Consider the following 18,345-nt stretch of genomic DNA (forward strand, 5'->3'; position numbering starts at 1 on the left):
CAGCGCTACTCTGAGAGGTCCTGCTGACACACCATCGACACGGCCAGTGCTACTCTGAGAGGTCCTGCTGACACACCATCGACATGGCCAGCGCTACTGTGAGAGGTCCTGCTGACACACCATCGACACAGCGCTACTCTGAGAGGTCCTGCTGACACACCATCGACACGGCCAGCGCTACTCTGAGAGGTCCTGTTGACACACCATCAACGCAGCGCTACTCTGAGAGGTCCTGCTGACACACCATCGACACGGCCAGCGCTACTCTGAGAGGTCCTGCTGACACACCATCGACACGGCCAGCGCTACTGTGAGAGGTCCTGCTGACACCATCGACACAGCCAGCGCTACTCTGAGAGGTCTTGCTGACACACCATCGACACGGCCAGTGCTACTCTGAGAGGTCCTGCTGACACACCATCGACACGGCCAGCGCTACTGTGAGAGGTCCTGCTGACACACCATCGACACAGCGCTACTCTGAGAGGTCCTGCTGACACACCATCGACACGGCCAGCGCTACTCTGAGAGGTCCTGCTGACACACTATCGACACGGCCAGCGCTACTCTGAGAGGTCCTGCTGACACACCATCGACACAGCGCTACTCTGAGAGGTCCTGCTGACACACCATCGACACGGCCAGCGCTACTGTGAGAGGTCCTGCTGACACACCATCGACACAGCGCTACTCTGAGAGGTCCTGCTGACACACCATCGACACGGCCAGCGCTACTCTGAGAGGTCCTGCTGACACACCATCGACACGGCCAGCGCTACTCTGAGAGGTCCTGCTGACACACCATCGACACGGCCAGCGCTACTGTGAGAGGTCCTGTTGACACACCATCAACGCAGCGCTACTCTGAGAGGTCCTGCTGACACACCATCGACACGGCCAGCGCTACTCTGAGAGGTCCTGCTGACACACCATCGACACGGCCAGCGCTACTGTGAGAGGTCCTGCTGACACACCATCGACACAGCGCTACTCTGAGAGGTCCTGCTGACACACCATCGACACGGCCAGCGCTACTCTGAGAGGTCCTGCTGACACACCATCACCACGGCCAGCGCTACTCTGAGAGGTCCTGCTGACACACCATCGACACGGCCAGCGCTACTCAGAGGTCCTGCTGACACCATCGACACAGCCAGCGCTACTCTGAGAGGTCCTGCTGACACACCATCGACACGGCCAGTGCTACTCTGAGAGGTCCTGCTGACACACCATCGACACGGCCAGCGCTACTGTGAGAGGTCCTGCTGACACACCATCGACACAGCGCTACTCTTAGAGGTCCTGCTGACACACCATCGACACGGCCAGCGCTACTCTGAGAGGTCCTGCTGACACACCATCGACACGGCCAGCGCTACTGTGAGAGGTCCTGTTGACACACCAGCAACGCAGCGCTACTCTGAGAGGTCCTGCTGACACACCATCGACACGGCCAGCGCTACTCAGAGGTCCTGCTGACACCATCGACACAGCCAGCGCTACTCTGAGAGGTCCTGCTGACACACCATCGACACGGCCAGTGCTACTCTGAGAGGTCCTGCTGACACACCATCGACACGGCCAGCGCTACTGTGAGAGGTCCTGCTGACACACCATCGACACAGCGCTACTCTGAGAGGTCCTGCTGACACACCATCGACACGGCCAGCGCTACTCTGAGAGGTCCTGTTGACACACCATCAACGCAGCGCTACTCTGAGAGGTCCTGCTGACACACCATCGACACGGCCAGCGCTACTCTGAGAGGTCCTGCTGACACACCATCGACACGGCCAGCGCTACTGTGAGAGGTCCTGCTGAGACCATCGACACAGCCAGCGCTACTCTGAGAGGTCCTGCTGACACACCATCGACACGGCCAGTGCTACTCTGAGAGGTCCTGCTGACACACCATCGACACGGCCAGCGCTACTGTGAGAGGTCCTGCTGACACACCATCGACACAGCGCTACTCTGAGAGGTCCTGCTGACACACCATCGACACGGCCAGCGCTACTCTGAGAGGTCCTGCTGACACACCATCGACACGGCCAGCGCTACTCTGAGAGGTCCTGCTGACACACCATCGACACAGCGCTACTCTGAGAGGTCCTGCTGACACACCATCGACACGGCCAGCGCTACTCTGAGAGGTCCTGCTGACACACCATCGACACGGCCAGCGCTACTGTGAGAGGTCCTGCTGACACACCATCGACACAGCGCTACTCTGAGAGGTCCTGCTGACACACCATCGACACGGCCAGCGCTACTCTGAGAGGTCCTGCTGACACACCATCGACACGGCCAGCGCTACTCTGAGAGGTACTGCTGACACACCATCGACACGGCCAGTGCTACTCTGAGAGGTCCTGCTGACACACCATCAACACGGCCAGCGCTACTGTGAGAGGTCCTGCTGACACACCATCGACACAGCGCTACTCTGAGAGGTCCTGCTGACACACCATTGACACGGCCAGCGCTACTCTGAGAGGTCCTGTTGACACACCATCAACGCAGCGCTACTCTGAGAGGTCCTGCTGACACACCATCGACACGGCCAGCGCTACTCTGAGAGGTCCTGCTGACACACCATCGACACGGCCAGCGCTACTGTGAGAGGTCCTACTGACACACCATCGACACAGCGCTACTCTGAGAGGTCCTGCTGACACACCATCGACACAGCCAGCGCTACTGTGAGAGGTCCTGCTGACACACCATCAACACAGCGCTACTCTGAGAGGTCCTGCTGACACACCATCGACACGGCCAGCGCTACTCTGAGAGGTCCTGCTGACACACCATCGCCACGGCCAGAGCTACTCTGAGAGGTCCTGCTGACACACCATCGACACGGCCAGAGCTACTCTGAGAGGTCCTGCTGACACACCATCGACACAGCCAGCGCTACTTTGAGAGGTCCTGCTGACACACCATCGACACGGCCAGCGCTACTGTGAGAGGTCCTGCTGACACACCATCGACACAGCGCTACTGTGAGAGGTCCTGCTGACACACCATCGACACGGCCAGCGCTACTGTGAGAGGTCCTGCTGACACACCATCGACACAGCGCTACTCTGAGAGGTCCTGCTGACACACCATTGCCACATAAAACACATTTTCTGAAAAGGATTAATAATATAAAGGTTAAACTTACAGAGAATACCAATTTTATTTTGCACGGATGGTTGTAAAATCCCTGTGTTCCCAGGTATGAAACTTTAGAAGCATGTAAAGAGGCACTGGAATACAGAGTAGATAAGAGCATGAAACCTAAAGAAGAAATACTAAATATGATCAAGATAGTTTTAGAAAATAGTTATTTTACATTTATAGAAGTTACAAACAGAATGATGGCACACCAATTGGCTCAAAATGAAGTATGCATTTTGCAAGCATGTATATGGGCAAATAGGAGGAAATGTTATACCCACACACACACTCAAAAGTCTTTAAACCAGAGTTGCACAAGTGATTAATGTAATTAATTAGAAATTCATTGAAAATTGTTGAAAAAACAGGTTTCGCCCAGTCATATTTTTCAAGTTCAGGGCCAATCTAGATTCGACCGATGGACGCGGGAAAGTGCTGAAAAAATGTAAATGATACTGGGGACTCTGTAAGCAGCTGTATCAGAGACAATTATATTTATGTATCTGTTCCTTTGTGGTAAGCACCTCGACACTTAAACTTTTTGTGTGCGAATGACTTTCTAAAAAAATGTATATATATATATATATATATATATATATTGGACTTATTATCATATGAAAATTCACAGACAGTTGAAATAACTAAATCCACACCCTCAATACACCTGATTTTAACGACAGTAGTTTTGTTGTAGTTGCTAATATAAAATTAAACACTCAAAAGCCACAATTAAACCTTAATCCCACTCTCAATCTATTTTCCCTTTTATCATCAACCAATGGAAATAAAATATTGAGAAATAAAATCACTTTTTTAATATATATTTTTTTGAAGATTGATTTGTTCATAATTGAGATCAACGGCAAAATACCCCGAACCCTCATTTGTCATGCCAGACAATGATATCTCACGGCTTGGAGCTCTTCTTACTCTCCTCTTCCTCATCCTTGTGGAAAATCTCTCTGTCTCGTTTTCTCCAGCACATCTTAACGCTGTCCATCTGAAACTTCTTGGAGTTTCTTGAAATCACCCCCATTGGGGTAAAAGGGAGACAGGATTAGGGACCTGCCTGTCCCCAGGGTGGTTCTGCATTGACACGCACACCAGTGTGTGTGTCTGGGGTACCAGTTGTTTGGGGAACTGCCTATAGCATGGGGTCATGATTGACAAGTGGGGGTCCCATGGGTGTTTCTTACGGGTTTAATTTGGGATGATGATAGGAAGATGACTCTTGTGTGGGCGGGATAAGGGAACGATTACTATTTGTGAGAGCAGTGCCTGGGCGGGGCCATGCTTTGTTAAGGTACTGAGATGCTATTTTGGTGAGGGGCATTGATGTGACCTTGTACATTACAGTAAGCCTGGTAAATAGGGTGCAGCGAGGGTATTGAAAGTAAAATTTGAATTGCACTTTCAGAGGCTTGCTGCAATCAAAAAAGTGTTCCTCTGTATTTATGACATGACTGCTCTCTGAGTCCCTGCACATTGAGCTGAACAGGAGCGCAGACTGAACAGGGATCCTTACCTTTATAGCAGAAGGAGGGGCGCTTCACACTGCAATCCAAATCATTCCATTTACCCCTGGAATGATGATCAACTCCTAATAACATCGCAGCACACTTCCCATTGCCTCCCACGTTATCCGGTTGCCCGGTATTCAAGTTGTGAAATGTGCAGTTATCCCCCTGGTGTGACCACTTCCAGGGCTCATTTAACAGGCCTATCCAGAAGGGCGTGCCCTGCGCTTTCTTCACTAGGTCTGCATTTTCACTGGTGTTCTCTACAGTACTGCTGAGCTTCAGTCCAGGTTTTCAGTTCTTCAATCAGGGTGTATCTCTCAGTGATGTTGCTGGTCTCTGTAAACACAAACAGCACATCAAATCTGTAAAAATAATAACAGTAACAACAAACATGTCCATGACATTAATCACCTGTCAAAGCTGGAAATATAACATCAGAGCAATCAGTAACATAATGAAAGTGTAGTTCTCCAGGAGCTACAAACACATGGTACATTTGTTTATTTAGCAGATGCCTTTATCCAAGGAAACTTACAGAGACAAGGGTGTGTGAACTATGCATCAGCTGCAGAGTCACTTATAACTATGTTTCACCTGAAAGACGGAGCACAAGGAGGTTAAGTGACTTGCTCAGGGTCACACAATGAGTCAGTGGCTGAGGTGGGATTTGAACAGGGACCTCCAGGTTACAAGCCCTTTTCTTTAACCACTGGATCACACAGCTCTGTCACTGTTAGTGATATATTTTTCGTGTGGCTCTATAAGAACTCAGTGTGTCTTAGCCAGAGAGGTTGAACTGCTGCTGCTGCTGCTGCTACTACTACTACTAATAATAGTTTTTGTGATCAAGTAATATGGAAATGTGAGAAATATCACATCGCAAAGACACTGCTTGAAGGCAAGTGGTCTGTCTGTACAAGACACCACCTGTAATGAAACTTTATAGGGAGAATCATAGAATACAACTCTGTACCAACTAATAAGACCCTGTTTCAAAGCATGGGGTCAGTATTTTTGATATAGCGAGAGGGTAAAACAATGCACCAGCAAAGGGGTTCATTTTTAATGGCAACTTAAGTAAGGGAATCAAAGAAAGAATACAGCTGTGTACCAAACATTAAGACAACAGCTGTCACGTGTACTGTCTCTATGCAGCGTAACTTCAAAAGTAACATGACCTCAATATGGCAGCCATGTTAGGTCAGAGGTCAATGCCATGATCACCAACACGACAATACCTCACATGGGCTCCGAGGCTTTCGCACTGTGGGAGAGTCATTACAATACCTCACATGGGTTCAGAGGCTTTCACACTGTGGGAAAGTCATTACAATACCTCACATGGGTTCAGAGGCTTTCGCACTGTGGGAGAGTCACTACAATACCTCACATGGGCTCCGAGGCTTTCACACTATGGGAGAGTCACTACAATACCTCACATGGGTTCAGAGGCTTTCACACTGTGGGAGAGTCACTACAATACCTCACATGGGCTCCAAGGCTTTCACACTGTGGGAGAGTCATTACAATACCTCACATGGGCTCCAAGGCTTTCACACTGTGGGAGAGTCACTACAATACCTCACATGGGCTCTGAGGCTTTCACACTGTGGGAGAGTCAATACAATACCTCACATGGGTTCAGAGGCTTTCACACTGTGGGAGAGTCACTACAATACCTCACATGGGCTCTGAGGCTTTCACACTGTGGGAGAGTCACTACAATACCTCACATGGGCTCCGAGGCTTTCACACTGTGGGAGAGTCACTATAATACCTCACATGGGCTCCGAGGCTTTCACACTGTGGGAGAGTCATTACAATACCTCACATGGGCTCCGAGGCTTTCACACTGTGGGAGAGTCACTACAATACCTCACATGGGCTCCGAGGCTTTCACACTGTGGGAGAGTCTCTCCAATACCTCACATGGGCTCCAAGGCTTTCGCACTGTGGGAGAGTCATTACAATACCTCACATGGGCTCCGAGGCTTTCACACTGTGGGAGAGTCACTACAATACCTCACATGGGCTCCGAGGCTTTCACACTGTGGGAGAGTCACTACAATACCTCACATGGGCTCCAAGGCTTTCACACTGTGGGAGAGTCATTACAATACCTCACATGGGCTCCGAGGCTTTCACACTGTGGGAGAGTCACTACAATACCTCACATGGGCTCCGAGGCTTTCACACTGTGGGAGAGTCTCTCCAATACCTCACATGGGCTCCAAGGCTTTCGCACTGTGGGAGAGTCACTACAATACCTCACATGGGCTCCGAGGCTTTCACACTGGGAGAGTCACTACAATACCTCACATGGGCTCCGAGGCTTTCACACTGGGAGAGTCACTACAATACCTAACATGGGCTCCAAGGCTTTCACACTGTGGGAGAGTCACTACAATACCTCACATGGGCTCCAAGGCTTTCACACTGTGGGAGAGTCACTACAATACCTCACATGGGCTCCAAGGCTTTCACACTGTGGGAGAGTCATTACAATACCTCACATGGGCTCCAAGGCTTTCACACTGTGGGAGAGTCACTACAATACCTCACATGGGCTCCAAGGCTTTCACACTGTGGGAGAGTCATTACAATACCTCACATGGGCTCCGAGGCTTTCACACTGTGGGAGAGTCTCTACAATACCTCACATGGGCTCCAAGGCTTTCACACTGTGGGACAGTCACTACAATACCTCACATGGGCTCCAAGGCTTTCGCACTGTGGGAGAGTCACTACAATACCTCACATGGGCTCCGAGGCTTTCACACTGTGGGAGAGTCATTACAATACCTCACATGGGCTCCAAGGCTTTCACACTGTGGGAGAGTCACTACAATACCTCACATGGGCTCCGAGGCTTTCACACTGTGGGAGAGTCACTACAATACCTCACATGGGCTCCGAGGCTTTCACACTGTGGGAGAGTCATTACAATACCTCACATGGGCTCTGAGGCTTTCACACTGTGGGAGAGTCACTACAATACCTCACATGGGCTCCGAGGCTTTCACACTGTGGGAGAGTCACTACAATACCTCACATGGGCTCCGAGGCTTTCACACTGTGGGAGAGTCACTACAATACCTCACATGAGCTCCGAGGCTTTCACACTGTGGGAGAGTCACTACAATACCTCACATGGGCTCCGAGGCTTTCACACTGTGAGAGACTCAGCTTTGCAACCAAACTGGCATGAAAGGGTTAATCTTTGTTAAATGACACCCACAGTCGAACCTGATCTAGAGAATCACAGAATACAGCTGTGTACTGACGAGGAAGCCAGTAGCTTGAGGCAATGGCAATAGCTGTTTGCAAACTTATACAAACTGCCCTTAAGAGGATAATAAAAATAACGAATATGTATAAAATAGGAGAAGATAGATCTTCACCTTTATATAATATAGGAGCAGCTAGATCTCCACCTTTATATAATATAGAAGCAGCTAGATCTCCACCTTTATATAATATAGGAGCAGCTAGATCTCCACCTTTATAATATAGGAGCAGCTAGATCTTCACCTTTATATAATATAGGAGCAGCCAGATCTTCACCTTTATATAATTTAGGAGCAGCTAGATCTTCACCTTTATATAATATAGGAGCAGCTAGATCTTCACCTTTATATAATTTAGGAGCAGCTAGATCTTCACCTTTATATAATTTAGGAGCAGCTAGATCTTCACCTTTATATAATATAGGAGCAGCCAGATCTTCACCTTTGTACCACTGGAAGCCCTCTTCTCACTGCAGACTCGTCCTCCCACTGGCCTGCTGGATTGACAGCAGCACAGAAGAGGCCTGCCGTTCAGTTGTAGTAGGTGACACCACCACTGTTAGACCACTGCCAGTTCTCTTAGTCATGATACAGCCTGATCCAGGCATTCTCTTGTGTAGAATATTTTGCAAGATTTAAGAGCTGCTCTGCTCTTTCCTGGCTGCGCACAGTGGCCAGGTCTGTGTGCTTCTCTCTACAGTAGCTCTGAGCTTCAGACCAGCTCATCTCAGTATTCTCATAGTAATATCTTCTGAACTAAAGTTTGAAGCAGGACAAAAAACTTAAATAAAATAAAATGAACACAATTAAATAAAAGGGCTTTTTAAAACAATTCAATATTTCAAGTCATGATGGCAAGGATAGTACAGCAGGAAATCAAAGGCACACAGGGATTAGAATGAGGTTTTCTTGTCATCAGTTATATATATATATATATATATATATATATATATATATATATGATGCATTTTCACTACCACGTTATCAAGAGGAATGGTAGGTCCTTGCGCCAAGTTACAGCAAAGTGCCAGAACTGCCAGTGATGATATGATGGGACTATCTATACAGCACAGATAGTTTATGGGTTTTCAGGGTAGGTTTTGGCACAGCAAAAGTAAATCAGCCAAAAGCACCATTCCACATTTAATTTGTAGTTCCCAACACTCATACGTGAAATGTAGAAAAAAAAGTAAGTACCTGTTTGTTTGTGACAGAGATCGAATGATTCTTGGTGTTAGATCTCCCTCTCGACCTGCCAGAGCGCTGTGTAAAGGGAACAGAATACCCTGGACTAAATGGCACGACAGTTTATTCCCAGGGTTAGGTGGAAGTCGGCCATCTAGACAGGGGGCAGAGCTACGGTACACAAAACCAATGACCTGGACGGGAAACGGCATGGCATCCGTGGATTGGAAGAGCAGATGTGCTCGTTGACCAAGGGGTCATGGGTGACATTATAAAAAAGGGGATGTAGTGATGTGATCTGTTCCTTTGTGAATGTTAAATGACCAGAAGGAGAACCTGTGCTGTGAAACGTGAGTGTTTTGTTTGTTTTTTGGGTAACACTTTATATTAAAGTGCTGCTTATTAATGTTTTATACATATATAATAGATACTTAACTATGTTATAGATTGTTAATAAAGCATTGTAGATGGTTTATAACCATGCAATAGCCATAGACGGAATTACGTTTAAACATCCCAAAGTAAAATAGGTGGCTAAAAACTGTCCCCTTTATAAAAATGTAATTCCGTCTATGGCTATTGCATGGTTGTAAACAATCTACAATGTTTTATTAACACTCTATAACATAGTTATTAAGCATCTATTATATTAGAGTCAGTTTCAGGTAAATCACTCAGGATAGATGCTTTAATCAAACACTGTGGTAACCTTTTTATAAGTGTTTTTAAAACACATCAATGATCCTGTGTTTTGTGTTATGAAAGCATTTGATTTGTTTGAAGGGGGAGCTAGGAGATTTGCATTTTCCATTTGCTTAGCAGGGTTAGCAGCAGGGCTATGCAAAGTAGTGCAGTTCCCCTGCTTTCAAACTAAAGCCTTTTTGTGTTTCTACACATTCATTCTGTGCAACATTTGAGCATTTTAGTGTCTTTCTATACAGAATGTGTATTTATGAGAGAATTACAAATATGTATTGCTCTATGTATGTAAAATCTACAGTATAGCAATAATTATACATTTTAAAATAATATATTCCAGAATATTTCTCATATATATATAATTTATTTTTTAGCAGACGCCCTTATCCAGGGAGACTTACAATTGTTACAAGATATCACATTATTTTTACATACAATTGCCCATTTATACAGTTGGGTTTTTACTGGAGCAATTTAGGTAAAGTACCTTGCTCAAGGGTACAGCAGCAGTGTCCCCACTGGGGATTGAACCCACAACCCTCTGGTCAAGAGTCCAGAGCCCTAACCACTACTCCACACTGCTGCAATCATATATTTATATATTTGCATTTGTGAATATCAACAAATAGATATAGACAAATACATCCACAAAGTCTTACCTTATCATTCAAAGCAGCACCAAGGTTCTCCTCTCCAGCTGGCAACACACTGACAATATGACAACTCAGCTTTCAAATGATATCCTGAGTGTGATGGCAATGACATCACACTTTACAAAGTGACTCTCACTCCCATATAATATATGGCAGATTAGAGGGAGGAGAGGTAGTGTGGGATATTTATGTAGTTATTTATTTATCTTGATATTTATTTATTTATCACTATCATATAAATACTGACATTTAATACTGTATGAAAAGAAAATAAATATTCAACAGTTCTTGTTCAATTTGTATATTAGTGAGGATTTTTGTACATAAAGGTTATCATGCTTTCATATATTTTTACATTCAAATTAAAAAATATATATTGTAACGACCGGGACAATTGCTTTGTTGCAGGACTTGTTGTCTGTTCTGTGAAAGGTCTCTATTACTTGCTGTACTGTAAATTTAATCAAAACTAGTATGTGTATAGCTATTTTCAATATCACATGCATGGCAGGGATAATCTGACTTTATTACCCAACTATGTTATTGATGAATGACCATAATTCATTTGGGAGTCACTTTAATGTATTGTGCAGTATAAAATGAAACATAAAAATGAATTTTAATACACTCAATCTCTGTTTGATGGCTATAAAATCAATATATTGTATAGGATAAATTGTATACACATGGATCGCATCCCGAGGTTTAACATTAAACCAGTTCCAAAGAACCGGGAGCTGGTCGCGGTAATCATGTGGAAGGCAAAGTGTGCTACAATGAACACACCTGCCTCTGTTTAAACTGTGTCAGATGTTTATTTTAACTGCACTAGGACAGATTCCTTTGACACGTTATGAATGTTAATAAGCCTAATTAGAAGTTACAGTGGTTTGATTTCATATTCACCAATCCAAACTACAGAAGCAATAGCGTGTTGAATGTGCTCACTACAGTATATTAGGAGGACATCTTCCAAACATCCTTGATGCTCTATACGATTTTTATCAATAAAAAGTGTATCTACCAGAAGTGGGGCTCGAACCCACGCGGACATACGTCCATTGGATCTTAAGTCCAACGCCTTAACCACTCGGCCATCCTGGTTCTGGTCACTAACGAAAATAACTTGTTTCAGGTTCCCTGTCTTCAATGAAGGCGTTTCCATGCGTGCTTGCTTGCTTGCTTGCTTTTTTTCTTTCTTTCTTTCTTTCCTTCTTTCTTTCTTTCTTTCTTTCTTTCTTTCTTTCTAATACAGTTTTAGGGCAGTATATATACGTACATGTTGTTTTGTAAATAACACAAGTTTGCAAAACGATTTCCTATTCTCTTTGCCTGTTCTGAGTCAAAGAAAACTGTACTTTCATGTCCGTCAGTTCTTTATTTCGTCGAAGGAACGAATTCTGGCAGAAACATCTCACGGGAAACTCCTGTAATCGGTACATTAATCAGCTCAGGAAGCTGCTCTGTAGCACAATCAGGGAACGCGTTCGGCTATTGCCCGAAAGGTTGGTGGTTCAAGCCTACTCAGGGACCATGCTTTCTGGATTTCATAAGAAAACTGCAATGTAATGAACAAAACTATTTCCTCACTTTGTTATTATTATTATTATTTATTAGCAGATGCCCTTATCCAGGGTGACTAACAATTGTTACTTTATCCATTCTAACAAAAGAGAAACCATAACTTGTGTTATTTATTTCAAATTAAAGAAGAAAATATAAAAAAAAACACAATTCTTCCTGTCTCAACAATTGACCACTGAAAGGTTTGTTCAATATTCTTCCAAATTCGTTTCTTAACAAATTGCATTGCGCTAATTATTTGTTTATTTAGCAGACACCTTTACCCAAGGCGACTTACAGAGAGACTAGGGTGTGTGAACTATGTATCAGCTGCAGAGTCACTTACAATTACGTCTCACCCGAAAGACGGAGCACAATGAGGTTAAGTGACTTGCTCAGAGTCACACAATGAGCCAGTGACTGAGGTGGGATTTAAACCAGGGACCTCCTGGTTACAAGACCATTTCTTTAACCACTGGACCACATAGCCTTAAAGTGACCGATAGCTTTGTTCACATATTAAAATGCTGTTTTCAGGATTCCCGCATATTCTGAAATGCACAACATAATATGGCAATGAAATGAAAGGGAAATAACTGCTTTCATTCCTCTGGTCTTGTATTGTCACGCTGTCTGCTATCTATATGAAAGTGTCCTAGTCACCTAAAGGATAAGGCACTGGCCTCCTAAACCAGGGATTGTGATTTCGAGTCAATGTTTTATTAAAAACGAACATTATTTCTATTTGTTATTTGGCTGTGATGTGTTTATAGATCTTGATATCTGCTATAGCCACGCTTTTGCAAGGCACAAAGTAGTCGTGGCCGAGTGGTTAAGGCGATGGACTTGAAATCCATTGGGGTCTCCCCGCGCAGGTTCAAATCCTGCCGACTACGTACACGTTTTGTACGTCCTCATTGTTATTTCTTATAGGTCTGTTAAGCTTAAAGGTCTATATTACTTGCCGTACTGTAAATTTCTTCAAAACTAGTATGTGTATAACTGTTTTCAATATCGCATGCATGGAAGGGTTAATATGACTTTATTACCCAACTATGTCATTGATGAGTGAGCAGAATTAATTTGGGAGTCACTTTAATGTATTAATACACTCAATCTCTGTTTAGTGACTATACAATCAACATATTGTATAGACTTAATTGTATAAATAAATGTGCGGTCATAATTCCAGTCACCAGAGCACGAAAACACAACGTAGTCGGCAGGATTTGAACCTGCGCGGGGAGACCCCAATGGATTTCGAGTCCATCGCCTTAACCACTCGGCCACGACTACACATGCTTATGTTTCTGAGGTTTAACATTAAACCAGTTCCAAAGAACCGGGAGCTGGTCGTGGTAATCATGTGGAAGGCAAAGTGTGCTACAATGAACACACCTGCCTCTGTTTAAACTGTGTCAGATGTTTATTTTAACTGCACTAGGACAGATTCCTTTGACACGTTATGAATGTTAATAAGCCTAATTAGAAGTTACAGTGGTTTGATTTCATATTCACCAATCCAAACTACAGAAGCAATAGCGTGTTGAATGTGCTCACTACAGTATATTAGGAGGACATCTTCCAAACATCCTTGATGCTCTATACGATTTTTATCAATAAAAAGTGTATCTACCAGAAGTGGGGCTCGAACCCACGCGGACATACGTCCATTGGATCTTAAGTCCAACGCCTTAACCACTCGGCCATCCTGGTTCTGGTCACTAACGAAAATAACTTGTTTCAGGTTCCCTGTCTTCAATGAAGGCGTTTCCATGCGTGCTTGCTTGCTTGCTTGCTTTTTTTCTTTCTTCTTTCTTTCCTTCTTTCTTTCTTTCTTTCTTTCTTTCTTTCTTTCTTTCTAATACAGTTTTAGGGCAGTATATATACGTACATGTTGTTTTGTAAATAACACAAGTTTGCAAAACGATTTCCTATTCTCTTTGCCTGTTCTGAGTCAAAGAAAACGGTAATTTCATGTCCGTCAGTTCTTTATTTCGTCGAAGGAACGAATTCTGGCAGAAACATCTCACGGGGAACTCCTGTAATCGGTACATTAATCAGCTCAGGAAGCTGCTCTGTAGCACAATCAGGGAACGCGTTCGGCTATTGCCCGAAAGGTTGGTGGATCAAGCCTACTCAGGGACCATGCTTTCTGGATTTCATAAGAAAACTGCAATGTAATGAACAAAACTATTTCCTCACTTTGTTATTATTATTATTATTTATTAGCAGATGCCCTTATCCAGGGTGACTAACAATTGTTACTTTATCCATTCTAACAAAAGAGAAACCAAAACTTGTGTTATTTATTTCAAATTAAAGAAGAAAATATTAAAAAAACACAATTCTTCCTGTCTCAACAATTGACCACTGAAAGGTTTGTTCAATATTCTTCCAAATTCGTTTCTTAACAAATTACATTGCGCTAATTATTTGTTTATTTAGCAGACACCTTTACCCAAGTCGACTTACAGAGAGACTAGGGTGTGTGAACTATGTATCAGCTGCAGAGTCACTTACAATTACGTCTCACCCGAAAGACGGAGCACAATGAGGTTAAGTGACTTGCTCAGAGTCACACAATGAGCCAGTGACTGAGGTGGGATTTAAACCAGGGACCTCCCCTGGTTACAAGACCATTTCTTTAACCACTGGACCACATAGCCTTAAAGTGACCGATAGCTTTGTTCACATATTAAAATGCTGTTTTCAGGATTCCCGCATATTCTGAAATGCACAACATAATATGGCAATGAAATGAAAGGGAAATAACTGCTTTCATTCCTCTGGTCTTGTATTGTCACGCTGTCTGCTATCTATATGAAAGTGTCCTAGTCACCTAAAGGATAAGGCACTGGCCTCCTAAACCAGGGATTGTGATTTCGAGTCAATGTTTTATTAAAAACGAACATTATTTCTTTTTGTTATTTGGCTGTGATGTGTTTATAGATCTTGATATCTGCTATTGCCACGCTTTTGCTGAGCACAAAGTAGTCGTGGCCGAGTGGTTAAGGCGATGGACTTGAAATCCATTGGGGTCTCCCCGCGCAAGTTCAAATCCTGCCGACTACGTACACGTTTTGTACGTCCTCATTGTTATTTCTTATAGGTCTGTTAAGCTTAAAGGTCTATATTACTTGCCGTACTGTAAATTTCTTCAAAACTAGTATGTGTATAACTGTTTTCAATATCGCATGCATGGAAGGGTTAATATGACTTTATTACCCAACTATGTCATTGATGAGTGAGCAGAATTAATTTGGGAGTCACTTTAATGTATTAATACACTCAATCTCTGTTTAGTGACTATACAATCAACATATTGTATAGGCTTAATTGTATAAATAAATGTGCGGTCATAATTCCAGTCACCAGAGCACGAAAACACAACGTAGTCGGCAGGATTTGAACCTGCGCGGGGAGACCCCAATGGATTTCGAGTCCATCGCCTTAACCACTCGGCCACGACTACACATGGTTCGGTTTCTGAGGTTTAACATTAAACCAGTTCCAAAGAACCGGGAGCTGGTCGTGGTAATCATATGGAAGGCAAAGTGTGCTACAATGAACACACCTGCCTCTGTTTAAACTGTGTCAGATGTTTATTTTAACTGCACTAGGACAGATTCCTTTGACACGTTATGAATGTTAATAAGCCTAATTAGAAGTTACAGTGGTTTGATTTCATATTCACCAATCCAAACTACAGAAGCAATCGCGTGTTGAATGTGCTCACTACAGTATATTAGGAGGATATCTTCCAAACATCCTTGATGCTCTATACGATTTTTATCAATAAAAAGTGTATCTACCAGAAGTGGGGCTCGAACCCACGCGGACATACGTCCATTGGATCTTAAGTCCAACGCCTTAACCACTCGGCCATCCTGGTTCTGGTCACTAACGAAAATAACTTGTTTCAGGTTCCCTGTATTCAATGAAGGCGTTTCCATGCGTGCTTGCTTGCTTGCTTGCTTGATTGCTTGCTTTCTTTCTTTCTTTCTTTCTTTCTTTCTTTCTTTCTTTCTTTCTAATACAGTTTTAGGGCAGTATATATACGTACATGTTGTTTTGTAAATAACACAAGTTTGCAAAACGATTTCCTATTCTCTTTGCCTGTTCTGAGTCAAAGAAAACTGTACTTTCATGTCCGTCAGTTCTTTATTTCGTCGAAGGAACGAATTCTGGCAGAAACATCTCACGGGAAACTCCTGTAATCGGTACATTAATCAGCTCAGGAAGCTGCTCTGTAGCACAATCAGGGAACGCGTTCGGCTATTGCCCGAAAGGTTGGTGGTTCAAGCCTACTCAGGGACCATGCTTTCTGGATTTCATAAGAAATCTGCAATGTAATGAACAAAACTATTTCCTCACTTTGTTATTATTATTATTATTTATTAGCAGATGCCCTTATCCAGGGTGACTAACAATTGTTACTTTATCCATTCTAACAAAAGAGAAACCAAAACTTGTGTTATTTATTTCAAATTAAAGAAGAAAATATTAAAAAAACACAATTCTTCCTGTCTCAACAATTGACCACTGAAAGGTTTGTTCAATATTCTTCCAAATTCGTTTCTTAACAAATTACATTGCGCTAATTATTTGTTTATTTAGCAGACACCTTTACCCAAGGCGACTTACAGAGAGACTAGGGTGTGTGAACTATGTATCAGCTGCAGAGTCACTTACAATTACGTCTCACCCGAAAGACGGAGCACAATGAGGTTAAGTGACTTGCTCAGAGTCACACAATGAGCCAGTGACTGAGGTGGGATTTAAACCAGGGACCTCCTGGTTACAAGACCATTTCTTTAACCACTGGACCACATAGCCTTAAAGTGACCGATAGCTTTGTTCACATATTAAAATGCTGTTTTCAGGATTCCCGCATATTCTGAAATGCACAACATAATATGGCAATGAAATGAAAGGGAAATAACTGCTTTCATTCCTCTGGTCTTGTATTGTCACGCTGTCTGCTATCTATATGAAAGTGTCCTAGTCACCTAAAGGATAAGGCACTGGCCTCCTAAACCAGGGATTGTGATTTCGAGTCAATGTTTTATTAAAAACGAACATTATTTCTTTTTGTTATTTGGCTGTGATGTGTTTATAGATCTTGATATCTGCTATTGCCACGCTTTTGCTGAGCACAAAGTAGTCGTGGCCGAGTGGTTAAGGCGATGGACTTGAAATCCATTGGGGTCTCCCCGCGCAGGTTCAAATCCTGCCGACTACGTACATGTTTTGTACGTCCTCATTGTTATTTCTTATAGGTCTGTTAAGCTTAAAGGTCTATATTACTTGCCGTACTGTAAATTTCTTCAAAACTAGTATGTGTATAACTGTTTTCAATATCGCATACATGGAAGGGTTAATATGACTTTATTACCCAACTATGTCATTGATGAGTGAGCAGAATTAATTTGGGAGTCACTTTAATGTATTAATACACTCAATCTCTGTTTAGTGACTATACAATCAACATATTGTATAGGCTTAATTGTATAAATAAATGTGCGGTCATAATTCCAGTCACCAGAGCACGAAAACACAACGTAGTCGGCAGGATTTGAACCTGCGCGGGGAGACCCCAATGGATTTCGAGTCCATCGCCTTAACCACTCGGCCACGACTACACATGGTTCGGTTTCTGAGGTTTAACATTAAACCAGTTCCAAAGAACCGGGAGCTGGTCGTGGTAATCATGTGGAAGGCAAAGTGTGCTACAATGAACACACCTGCCTCTGTTTAAACTGTGTCAGATGTTTATTTTAACTGCACTAGGACAGATTCCTTTGACACGTTATGAATGTCAATAAGCCTAATTAGAAGTTACAGTGGTTTGATTTCATATTCACCAATCCAAACTACAGAAGCAATAGCGTGTTGAATGTGCTCACTACAGTATATTAGGAGGACATCTTCCAAACATCCTTGATGCTCTATACGATTTTTATCAATAAAAAGTGTATCTACCAGAAGTGGGGCTCGAACCCACGCGGACATACGTCCATTGGATCTTAAGTCCAACGCCTTAACCACTCGGCCATCCTGGTTCTGGTCACTAACGAAAATAACTTGTTTCAGGTTAACTGTCTTCAATGAAGGCGTTTCCATGCGTGCTTGCTTGCTTGCTTGCTTGCTTGCTTGCTTGCTTTTTTTCTTTCTTTCTTTCTTTCTTTCTTTCTAATACAGTTTTAGGGCAGTATATATACGTACATGTTGTTTTGTAAATAACACAAGTTTGCAAAACGATTTCCTATTCTC

At 43.5% G+C, this 18,345-nt stretch overlaps 10 non-coding genes across 10 annotated transcripts; 3 read left to right on the forward strand and 7 right to left on the reverse strand.

Moving 5' to 3' along the window:
* Positions 1–11,527: 11,527 nt before the first annotated feature.
* On the reverse strand, positions 11,528–11,610 carry trnal-uaa (transfer RNA leucine (anticodon UAA)). The gene has a single exon. It is a non-coding gene; the product is annotated as a tRNA-Leu (tRNA).
* Positions 11,611–12,883: 1,273 nt separating this feature from the next.
* On the forward strand, positions 12,884–12,965 carry trnas-uga (transfer RNA serine (anticodon UGA)). Its single transcript has one exon. It is a non-coding gene; the product is annotated as a tRNA-Ser (tRNA).
* Positions 12,966–13,283: 318 nt separating this feature from the next.
* Positions 13,284–13,365, reverse strand: trnas-cga (transfer RNA serine (anticodon CGA)). The gene has a single exon. It is a non-coding gene; the product is annotated as a tRNA-Ser (tRNA).
* A 337-nt stretch (positions 13,366–13,702) lies between these two features.
* On the reverse strand, positions 13,703–13,785 carry trnal-uaa (transfer RNA leucine (anticodon UAA)). Its single transcript has one exon. It is a non-coding gene; the product is annotated as a tRNA-Leu (tRNA).
* Positions 13,786–15,062: 1,277 nt separating this feature from the next.
* On the forward strand, positions 15,063–15,144 carry trnas-uga (transfer RNA serine (anticodon UGA)). Its single transcript has one exon. It is a non-coding gene; the product is annotated as a tRNA-Ser (tRNA).
* Positions 15,145–15,462: 318 nt separating this feature from the next.
* On the reverse strand, positions 15,463–15,544 carry trnas-cga (transfer RNA serine (anticodon CGA)). Its single transcript has one exon. It is a non-coding gene; the product is annotated as a tRNA-Ser (tRNA).
* Positions 15,545–15,881: 337 nt separating this feature from the next.
* On the reverse strand, positions 15,882–15,964 carry trnal-uaa (transfer RNA leucine (anticodon UAA)). The gene has a single exon. It is a non-coding gene; the product is annotated as a tRNA-Leu (tRNA).
* A 1,268-nt stretch (positions 15,965–17,232) lies between these two features.
* On the forward strand, positions 17,233–17,314 carry trnas-uga (transfer RNA serine (anticodon UGA)). The gene has a single exon. It is a non-coding gene; the product is annotated as a tRNA-Ser (tRNA).
* Positions 17,315–17,632: 318 nt separating this feature from the next.
* On the reverse strand, positions 17,633–17,714 carry trnas-cga (transfer RNA serine (anticodon CGA)). Its single transcript has one exon. It is a non-coding gene; the product is annotated as a tRNA-Ser (tRNA).
* A 337-nt stretch (positions 17,715–18,051) lies between these two features.
* On the reverse strand, positions 18,052–18,134 carry trnal-uaa (transfer RNA leucine (anticodon UAA)). The gene has a single exon. It is a non-coding gene; the product is annotated as a tRNA-Leu (tRNA).
* Positions 18,135–18,345: the final 211 nt, after the last annotated feature.

The sequence above is a fragment of the Acipenser ruthenus genome, chromosome 38 (assembly GCF_902713425.1).
Source record: "Acipenser ruthenus chromosome 38, fAciRut3.2 maternal haplotype, whole genome shotgun sequence".
Classification (NCBI taxonomy): Eukaryota; Metazoa; Chordata; class Actinopteri; order Acipenseriformes; family Acipenseridae; genus Acipenser; species Acipenser ruthenus.